Source organism: Sphaerodactylus townsendi, linkage group LG01 (genome assembly GCF_021028975.2).
Source record: "Sphaerodactylus townsendi isolate TG3544 linkage group LG01, MPM_Stown_v2.3, whole genome shotgun sequence".
Classification (NCBI taxonomy): Eukaryota; Metazoa; Chordata; class Lepidosauria; order Squamata; family Sphaerodactylidae; genus Sphaerodactylus; species Sphaerodactylus townsendi.
In genome coordinates, this window is record NC_059425.1 from 73,234,197 (window position 1) to 73,243,290 (window position 9,094).

A 9,094-nucleotide genomic window follows, 5' to 3' on the forward strand; every position below is an offset into this window, starting at 1 on the left:
AAACCCGGTTCCTCCAGATCAGAGTGCACCTGCTCTTAGCCACTTCTCTTAGCGACTACACCACTGCTGCTCCCCTTAAGCATTCTCTTTTGTATTGCTTGCCAGCAGAATACATTTGCTTCATAAACATTCATGGCCATGATGGCTGGTAGCAGCTAGACCAGGGGTCTGCAACCTGAGGCTCTGGAGCCGCATGCGGCTCTTTTGTCCTTTCACAGCAGCTCCGTGTGGCTTGGGTCCTCTCACGCTCCTTTGGAGAGTTGCCCTAAGGGTTAATGGGAAAGAGTCCCCATTCCTAGAGAGGCACAGCCTGAGACGGCTATCCCAAATCACTTCCAGCTTCCCTGTCCCAGCTGCCTGGTTGGCTGATGACGGCATGGGGTGGGGGAAGAGCACCGCTGGTGTATCCTCTTGAACAGGTGAGCGGCGAAGGGTGGGAAATGGGAGGGAGTTGCAGGAGCACAGATTTTCAGCGAAATCCTAACCTTAGTCCACCCCCCTTGAATGGGGGGTCAGGGGTCGACCCTGCTTTGGGTGGCCTCATTTCCCCCTCCCCAGGTCCTTCTTGGGGGGGTGGAACCACATGGGGGACCCCAGCAGTGCCACCTTGGGTTGCAGACCCCCTCCAGCAGCCCCGCTGAGCTCCAGGGGCTTTCCTGGCAGATGGCAGCCTGGCTGAGTCCAGGTGAGAAAGACGATGTCAGGTTTTAAAGAGTTATTACCTGCAGCCCTGCAAGGTTGCACTCGTTGAGGCAGTTTGATGGGGAGGAGGGGGTGGGTGGGAATTGTTTGCTTCTGCATTGCCAAGGAGGGCAGGAGCGCATGGGGAAAGCCTTGCACGTGGATCTTGGAAGGTTTACTTCAGAGTAAGCCAGTGGAGGGTAAGCTTGCAGATCGTGGAAGGCAGGAAGGCCGAGATCATCCTCAGCCATGGTTGTCGCGGGTTGCCAACTCCCGGCGGGTAAATCCCAGGACATTTGGAGGTAGATTCTCAAAAGCTGTGGCTTTTGGGACCAGGGTGGGGGCCATGCTCAGTGAGGAATATGGCTGTCAAGTCCACATTCCATGGCAGACATTTTCTCAGGGGGAGAAGTTCAGCCCCCCCCCCCCCCCCGGAAGTTGACAACCCCATTAAAGGCAACAATTTTGATCCACCATTCAAGTGGAATTTGAGGGGGTTCTGGGGGGGGGGGCATAATCAGTGTCTTTCAACACAAGAAAAGAGAAATGTGTGAAACGGGGGTTCTATTGCTGGTCATTGAATCATGTACAAAATAGGTTTTTTGCCCCTGCTCCCCCTTTTTGCTTTGATGAGTAAAAATGGGTCCCAAAGAAGGGAACTTCTCCCTGCATGAGAATATATACAGTGTTATCTTCATTTTAGATGTCAGAGGCCCTTTCCCAACTTTCCTTAAGCCCCGCGCTACTCTCCTAAAGTAGCGCGGGGTTCAGCTGCCCTCCCCACTTCAGGGGCGGCGAGAACGCAGCCGCCCCGATGCTGCTTCTCTCGCGCCCCCTCGACGCGCGGAATTTCTGGCACCTTTTCAAATGGCGCCTTTCAACGACCCCATGAAGCGGCGAAGCGATGGATGCCGGGCAGCATGGAATTGCGCGCGCCGGGAATTGCCCGCAGCAACCCTTGTGCAAAGGTGAGTGGGGAAAGGGCCAAAAAGTATTTGCGGCTCCAAGTGTTTTCTTTTCTGTGGAAAAAGGGTCCAAATGGCTCTTTGGGTGTTAAAGGTTGCTAACCCCTGAGCTAGACACACATGAGCTAGACACCCATGCGCTCCTGCCCTCCTTGGCAATGCAGAAGCAAACAATTCCCACCCACCCCCTCCTCCCCATCAAACTGCCTCAACGAGTGCAACCTTGCAGGGCTGCAGGTAATAACTCTTTAAAACCTGACATCGTCTTTCTCACCTGGACTCAGCCAGGCTGCCATCTGCCAGGAAAGCCCCTGGAGCTCAGCGGGGCTGCTGGAGGGGGTCTGCAACCCAAGGTGGCACTGCTGGGGTCCCCCATGTGGTTCCACCCCCCCAAGAAGGACCTGGGGAGGGGGAAATGAGGCCATCCAAAGCAGGGTCGACCCCTGACCCCCCATTCAAGGGGGGTGGACTAAGGTTAGGATTTCGCTGAAAATCTGTGCTCCTGCAACTCCCTCCCATTTCCCACCCTTCGCCGCTCACCTGTTCAAGAGGATACACCAGCGGTGCTCTTCCCCCACCCCATGCCGTCATCAGCCAACCAGGCAGCTGGGACAGGGAAGCTGGAAGTGATTTGGGATAGCCGTCTCAGGCTGTGCCTCTCTAGGAATGGGGACTCTTTCCCATTAACCCTTAGGGCAACTCTCCAAAGGAGCGTGAGAGGACCCAAGCCACACGGAGCTGCTGTGAAAGGACAAAAGAGCATCGGCTCCAGAGCCTCAGGTTGCAGACCCCTGGTCTAGCTGCTACCAGCCATCATGGCCATGAATGTTTATGAAGCAAATGTATTCTGCTGGCAAGCAATACAAAAGAGAATGCTTAAGGGGAGCAGCAGTGGTGTAGTCGCTAAGAGAAGTGGCTAAGAGCAGGTGCACTCTGATCTGGAGGAACCGGGTTTGATTCCCAACTCTGCCGCTTGAGTTGTGGTGGCTTATCTGGGGAATTCAGATTAGCTTGTACACTCCCACACACACCAGCTGGGTGACCTTGGGCTAGTCACAGCTTTTCGGAGCTCTCTCAGCCCCACCCACCTCACAGGGTGTTTGTTGGGAGGGGGGAAGGGCAAGGAGATTGTCAGCCCCTTTGAGTCTCCTACAGGAGAGAAAGGGGGGATATAAATCCAAACTCTTCTTCTTCTTAAAAAAAATAAACCAGAAATTCTACTGGGTCAAGTCTGTATAAGTGATAGATGCTGCAGCCCTGAAACTGGGAGTCAACCCAACCTGTATAAAGTGGGACTTACTTCTGAATGGGTTAGAAAAGTTTTCTAACATTGAGGTCTGGAGCAGAGTTCCAGTATTTTTAGAAGAATGTAACCATGCTTTGGACTGCACTGTTCATCTGTCAGAACTGTAAACCCTTCCTCTAATCTCTGACATAAAAGAACTAATTGTATTTTAGCCTAGGTGAGGTACATGCAAAGGGCATTCTGTATATATAGCTAGTGCTGAACTTCTAAAAACAAGTTTGAAAAAACAGAGTTAAGAAACCCTAAATATGAGAAGCAGTGTCATTGTAGCGTAAGAAAAATTTGTAGTCCATAACATCTGGAGTGCCAAAGGTGATGTGTGTCTAGCTCTGGGGTGTGTCTAGCTCAGTTATGGAATTGCAGTCCATAACATCTGGAGTGCCAAAGGTTCGCCACCATGGACTAGGAGCTGAAATAGTTTAGCAACCTGGAATGTAGCAAAATGAAAGCAAAACCAGTCTGGAGGAAGCAGTCCTTTAAGAGGATGCTAAAGTGTGCTATTTACTTTTGGGGGGGACTTATGTAACTTTAAAGACTCTCTCTCTCTCTCTCTCTCTCTCTCTCTCTCTCTCTCTCTCTCTCTCTCTCTCTCTCTCTCTCTCTCTCGGCTTTGCACTATTCCTCACAACCTGCACATTCGTTCAAATCAGGGATTACTGAACCTTTTAAAGCCTGCAGGCATCTTCAGAATGCTGACATACTGTGTTGGATATGGCCATAAAATGGCTACCCCAGAAGGTGAAGCCAACCATACAATGGCCACCAGATCTTACCTTCCTTCACCCAGGTGGATTTCGCATGGGCCAAAAACCACGGTGTGAAAATGGTGTAAACCCTTTCACACCATTTTAAACCCTTTTACACTGTTTTCACACTGCTGTTTTTGGCCCATGCAGAATCCACCACAGTGAGGATCTTCTGCACTTTAGTGGCAGCTGCTTCTGAAGATATTGGCTCTGAAGATACATTTTTAAAAACTCTGCACAGCCAATCAAATCTCCAGTGACCAATGGGAAGCCCCAGCTGACCCCACCTACTTTATAAATGTGAGCATTAGGGCAGAGGTAGAGCAATGATCACAGGTTCAAAGTCCACAGGGTTGCAAATCTCTAAGTGGAGGGGATGGAGTTCTTCCTGAATTATAACTGGTCTCCAGACTATAGAAAACAGTTCCCCTGGAGAAAATTATTGGACTTTGTTGCATCACACCCCTGCTTAGCTCCTTCCCCTTCTTAAACTGTGCCTTCCTCGGGTTCCACCTCCAATCTCCAGCAATTTCCCTTTTAAGAGCTGGAAATCCTACACCATGAAGTTGCAGGTAGACAGCCTTAAAGGTAAAAAAAAGTAAAGGTAGTTCCTGTGCAAGCTTTGGGTCATTGGTGACCCATGGGGTGAAGTCACATCACATTTACTAGGCAGACAGTGTTTTCGGACTGGTTTGCCACTGCCTTCCCCAGTTGTCCACATTTTACTTCCAACAAGCTGGGTATTCATTTTGCTGACCTTGGAAGGATAGAATGCTGAATCAGCCTTGAGCCAGCTATCTGAAACTAAGGTCATGAGTAGAACTTTGACTGCAGTACTGCAGCTTACCACTCTATAATGCAGGGCAAACTACAAATACACACACACACACATAATCAACAACATTTTTAAATGACAGAATGAATTATGTTGATCTTGAAGAATTGTTAATGAATAATTATTTTATCTATCAATATTGTTTAAATATTCCCTCAACCCTTCTGCATACATAAAAATCAACCCCAGGAGAAAGTTTTTCAGCTTAGCCTTTTCCCAAACAGTTTTTTTTTAAATATAGTACACATAATTTTGACATGGGAAACACCAAACATATGTCACACTCCTACACGGCTTCATAAAGTTCAGCCCAAGAAATGTTTTATCTGGTAATTATGCTGCTAGAAGCTAAAATAACTAAACTGAAGCTACTGGAAAAGACAATAATGCTATGAAACATTGAAAGCAGTAGGAAAAGAAGACGACCCATGATGTGACGGATTAGGCTTTAACAGGGTTAATTATAAAAGGTGCAGTTTAGTCAAAGCAGGAGCACCAAGAGTTAACCAGAGTGCAACCTGATTGTCTGGCTGAAATGCAGTAGCCAGAAGCCACCCAGGTATTGGCTCATATAAAGCAGAAAAACCCTGTCAGATGAGAGTTTAAGAGACTGAAAAGATTTTGAAGCAATTTGAGAGATATTGTCTAAAGGCAGCGAGAGCCACAGAGACAGAGAACGGCTAGGGGGCCAGAAAGGGAGAATGGCTAGATTGGGAGGGAAAAGCCTTGTTTTCACCAGAGGCTAGGAGGCCTTGTGTGGGTGGAAAACAAGAGGGAAAGCTAATTTCACAGGGACACTCCTAAGACCACACAGAAGACTTGACTATTGTCTCATGAGGAGACAACATCTAGATACTGAACTGGAGAGTTCATGAGAGCATGTTTAACTTAATTGGCAGAGTTAAGTGTGGGTTTAGTGAAACCCCAGAGCTTATTCTGTCCCAAGCCAATGTGAGACCCTTTGGAGTTAAGGGTGGGTGTTTTAGGAGAGTGTTCAGGACCATGTTGAAAAGGTTTACCCTAAAAAATGACAGCTGTGCATGTGTGAAGGTATCTGGAAACTAAAACAGACATATTTAAGTGAAGCATTATATTTTAATTGAAACAGCCATTTAAGAGAAACGGCATTTGCTCTGTAACATTTAAGTAAATATCTGCCTAAAAGAACCAGAAATGCTTAAAAACCTCTCTGTAACAACAACCTGAGAAGAAAGCTTGTAAAATAAAATCTAGTTTTGTTTTATCTTTCAAAAGCCTCTCTAAGTTCAATTTTTAGCTCAGAACTGGTGGCAGCTTATGAGTCTTCCTGACAGGGTTTTTGACTAAAGGGCTTGGGTGTTAATGGTTTAGACTGCCTGGTGTACCCCTTTTTTGCCACCCCCTCCCCTGCTCTCTGCTGATGTGTGCCAACAACAGCTATCAAACATCTACCCCCACAACACACACACACACACACACACACACACACACACACACACACACACACACACCATTGGGCCTCTGCCTGTCTTCAGGGTGTGGGAGGTGTTGTAACCCACCATGGAATGAATGGACTCAATAAGGGTAGTGTAAGGATTTTACAAGTTCCTGATTCATTCAGTCAAGCAAGAGTTAACTGTTGAAGTCCCATGACTAGAATCACATGTGCTTCTGAAAAGATCTCTCCTTTCTTCTTCCAGCAAAAGAGGAGAGGCAGACACACAGGTTCAGATAGCCTGCACAGGCATCCAGACTGAGCACTTGACTAGACTCCGGGCAGAGGCGTAGCTAGGGAAAATGAAGCCCAGTGCAAAATCTGAGTTTTGTGCGCCCCCCCCCCCCCCATGGGTGGACATTGTGATGCTGGAATCCACCCCAAAACAGCATCACTTTCAACTAGGGAGCTCAGATTTTCCTTTTAAATCCACCTTAAAGGGAGAATCTGGGGTCCCCAGTTAAAACAACATTGAAAGTGATGCTGTTTTGGGGTGGATTATCCCCTACCCTGAAACAGCATCACTTTCAATGTTTAAACTGGGGACCTCACATTTTCCCTTTAAATCCATGGAGAAGGGGGTGGATTTAAAAGGAGAATCTGGGAAAATTGGGCGGTGCCTGCTGTCAGGGGTGCAATTGTTAAGCTAGCAGCACCAAACTTTCAGGGTATCTTTAGGAGACTCTCCTGATGTTACCAACCATATTTGGTGAAATTTGGTTCAGGGGGTTCAAAGTTATAGACCCTCAATAGCCCCATCTTCTATTAGCTCCCATTGGAAACAACGGGGGATGGGGTACCCCCTTTGGGAGTCCATAAGTTTGAACCCCCTGAACCAAACCTCACCAAACCTGAGTGGTATCATCAGGAGAGACTCCCAAAAACTCCCTGAAATTGTGGTGCTGCTAGTCTAAAAGCTGCGCCCCCTACAGGCCAAAAACTGACAAAACACTAAAAATATTTAAAACCCCCACAAACGGTGGGTAGAGCTTCAGACATGTAATGTGGGCGGGGGGTGACCCCGGGAAACCCCCCCTTACCTATGTCCTTGAATTCATTTGTTACCTAGTAAAGTTCTACAACTCGCTTGCATCTCTGCCCTATTATTTGCTCTGCTAATTCATTGCAATAGAACAGGAAGCCACAACACTCAGTTTCCATGACCTGAGCATGGCAATTACAGAAAGGATGTTTTAGAGGTCACTGATTCATCTGTTTTTGCTCCTCTCTCTTTCCCGAGGTGTAAAATCAGGCTATTCGAGGAAGGCTAAACCTATCAGGTGAGGGGGTAGGTCTACTCGTGGACTTTGGCAAACCTAAGCAGATCACAGCCCTTTGTTTTCAAGCGGGGGAAGGGGCAGAACCCTTTCTCTTGGTCTCTGCCCCATTTCACTCCAGGCTGCTCTGGGGCTTACAGCACCCCAGCAGAGAGCGGGAGAGGGGGTGGCAAAAAAGGGGGTACACCAGGCAGTCTAAACCATTAACTGTCACTAGCCCCCAAAACTCTTTTCCCACTGTGAGTGTTCACAACCCTAAGACACCCCCTCCTCATTAAGTCTTGCATGCCAAAGCCTGCTACTATCAACACACAATCCTTGAAGGGGAGGCAGGAAGGCAAGGAATTGGGAAGTCCTGAATGTGGAAGAGTGGAGGGTGCCTGGGTCAGGGGAGGGGAAATATTAGACCCATTCCGCACATGCAAAATAATGCACTTTCAATCCACTTTCACAATTGTTTGCAAGTGGATGTTGCTATTTCACAGAGCTGCAATGTGGATCTAAAGTGCATTATTCTGCATGTGCGGAAGGTAACCAAGGAAGTGTTGGGATTTTGCAAGTGTCTTGCACTCGCAACTCAGTTATAAAAGGGTTAACTGTTTGTATGTAAGCAAGTTCCTGAAGTCTCTATTTATGACCTGATCTATTGATTAGCTATTGGTCAGTCCAGATAGCCATTGCTTACATGTTAGTGAGCCCATACATCTGAAGTTATAAAGTTAACTCTATTTCTTTGAGCAGACACAACACCACCACCACCATCATGACTGAGGATGAGACAGCAGATAGGTACGAAGATGTGACCAAACGTACAGTAATGTAGATGTGTAACAGGAAAGAAAGGATTTCTTATTTTATCTCTATGTAACCCTCCCTTTATAGTTCGTAAACTCATATAAAAAGCAATTGAGAATCTCTCTCTCTCTCTCTCTCTCTCTCACTCTCACCAACAGGAAGGTTACCTCGGGGTCTGTCTCCCGCTGCCTAGAACTGACATCTTTAAACATCTCCTTAGGAACCTTTAGCCCCCCGCCCTTTCACTCACTATAGTTTTATCTAACAGCAGCAGCTTCTGCCTTACCAAGGGCTGCGCCCCCCCTAGGAGGCCGGGGGTCTCCCTCTCCTCCCCCCCACCGCCACCTAGCAGCAGCCTAATCAGAGGATCGGGGCACATGCTGCAGAAGGAACCATTTCTTCTGCAAAATCGAGTCTCTCCAACCTCCTAGCAGCAGCAGCAGCAACCTAACCGGTGGAAGGAACAGGCCAGAGTGTACATGTTGCAGAATGAGCCATGTCTTCCAAACCATTGAGCCTCCCCTTGGTACTGCCAGCCTGGAGGCTGGAGCACCCCCTCCCCCAATCCGGCCCTCATCACTGAGTTTAATAGAATTAATCCCCTAGCGCTGTAACTATGGAAACAGGAAAGTTGCTGTCAACCATGCAGGTGGGAGGGAAACGTGGTACTACTGGCACTGCTTGCAGAGACGCGTTTCAATCGTTATAAATGAACTCGTTTTCCCTTTTTAAATATGGAAAACGAATGCATTTTAACGTCTGCAACTCGTTATAAATATGATGTATAGAATGACCCAAGGGAGGAATTCTTGAATACGGCTTTCCTAGTCCGTTGGATACCAGGCGGACACACGCCCTGCGTATGGGCGTGTCATTTCGTCAATCTCTGCTAGGGAGCGGGTAATTGCCTCCTGATTGGAGACTGTGCTGAACTCCCGCCCACGAGGAGGCTTTCTTGCTCCCCTCAGGCCTTGTCGCCCGGCCCCTGACGACGCTTCGCTTCCTTAGCAACCAT